The following is a 2207-nucleotide window of genomic DNA, read 5'->3' on the forward strand; positions in this document are numbered from 1 at the left end:
CGGAGAGTCACGCTGGAGTGACTGCCGGCAGCCTCCGCCTCCCAAAGTCGACAAGGCCTTACCAGGCCTCACTCTCCAACCTGGCAGACTCAACAGCAGGGAACCTGCACCTCCAAAGCCGCCGGAAGGAAAGAGAGCAAAAGCCTCTCCTCCTTTCTTCTTATACGCCAGCTTACGTAAAAATCGTAGGGAATACCGGGTAAATCTGGGCACTTCCTTGGTTACAAACTGGTCACCAAGGAAGGCCTAGGCCAAACTACCACACTTGGGCAGATGTCTTGCATTGCACTGGGAACACAAATAATTTGAATTAATCTCGCATTTAGAAATGAGAATGCATCCAGTTGTTTCCTTCATCTTTCCTGCTTGTCAAAGAAAAATCATTTTCCTGCATGGTTTTTTGCAAAATCTGCAAGTTTCCCTGCAGCAGGGCCCAGGCAGTCCTGTTACACAAGAAGCAATGGAGACCTGCACATTTTTGATATTATTTTGGAAGACACATCACACTTGGCCAAATGGCTTTGGTTCATTTTAATTAGCACCAATTGTATAAAATTAATAGAATAATATAATTTCTTAACCAATCTAGTGCTGTTTCTGTTAATTTGCTTTCCTAGAGGATTTAGGAGCTAGCACCTTTATTCAATAACTTCTGAGAGACAGTCTTTGCCTCTCTTTGCTTGGTAAGGCCCACAACAAGGACTTCCATCCAGTGACCAGACCAGCTGGATCTCACAGAGTGCTACTGGAAGGTGGCAGACAGTAAGGTGATACTCCAGCAGCTCAGGACATTTCCCTGTGAGGATTAGTGAAGAGGCACCTGTGTAATTCAGTCTGTACGCTGACATTACAAATTAATTGAAGAGATGGGGTACACTGATTTCAATGCATCACCAGCTTCGTTGTGATTTTAATTGCACAAGCAAGCAAAGACTCAATTAAGTTCTCCGTGTTTAAAGGAAAAAAGATAATCCCTTCAGGTAGTTCCCTTTCCTCTCCTAATTTTGCAGTAACTGTTGTGGTCCTAATGCTCTGCTTCATTTTACAAATCCTAACCTTTCCTTAATTAAGAAAGATTTTTACACCCATATGAACTTAATTTTTTTCTGTTTTATAACAGAAATTTTTTTTCTGTTTTTTCTGTTTCTTCAAGGTTGTATTTTTATGGAATCAAAATATTTTACTTTAACAATGATCTACAGTTGTTAGCTGTCTTATAACAGGAACAATTAATGAAATTAAGCAGTGTTAGAAGAGAAAATGCCTTTCCATAGAAGAATAAATGGTTTTCTCACCCTAGGATCATCAGCTAGGATCTAGCTGATGCTCTAACTTTCTCCACAGGAAGTCACATCAGACAAATAACTCAGTTCTGGACACAGCACATTTTGGAGGGGATATCAAAATTTCACTGCTTAGGAGCAGACACTACAGCATGATTTGTTAAATCTGGATTAATGCTGATTTCTATCTGCCCCACCCTGTCCTGGATACACAGCTATCCTACATTGCACACAGTTCTTGGCATTTAAATACCATCTTTCCAACTGCACATCCTCAGGCAGGTCATTTCCCAGTTGTTAAACATCTAAAATAACAGTCCTAAATCTAATGGAAATGTACTTCTAGGTTTAGTATACACCAAGAAAAACCCAGGAAGATTTACATGGATAATGTGACTATATTCATCAATCCCAATGACAGCTTAAGTCAACATTGGTAAATACTGTGTTGTGAAGACCTCTACAGTGGAAGCACATTGCTTTAGAGTGGAAAAGATGATTGGTGCATTTTATATTTGCTGCAAAAATTGAACAAATATAGAATTCAGAAAACTAAAATAATCCTAAAGGATTACTAAAGTAATCCTTCTAATGAATGTTGAGAAAAATAACTTCACAATAGTCCTTGGAGAAAAGCAAAAGACTCCATGTAACATACTACAACCTAGATCCATCAGAATATTTCTAGCTAGTAGTCAAAGCCAGGTGTGCAGTCACCAACCACAGAAGAGTTTAAGTTGCAGTAATTTGCAATGCAGCACTGTGCTTCAGCTTTACTATTCATTTCAGTCATCATGCAGCTATCCTGCACCAGATAAACCAGTATAACTTTTTGGAATTCAGTTTCTAATCAGCAGTGCTGTTTTGAGGAAAGATCATGTTTTTAAGTGTTTCCCAAAGCACAAAAAACAAGAGACCCATTAG

This window comes from Neopelma chrysocephalum, unplaced genomic scaffold (genome assembly GCF_003984885.1).
Source record: "Neopelma chrysocephalum unplaced genomic scaffold, ASM398488v2 Primary Assembly neopelma1_26, whole genome shotgun sequence".
In the NCBI taxonomy this organism is placed as follows: Eukaryota; Metazoa; Chordata; class Aves; order Passeriformes; family Pipridae; genus Neopelma; species Neopelma chrysocephalum.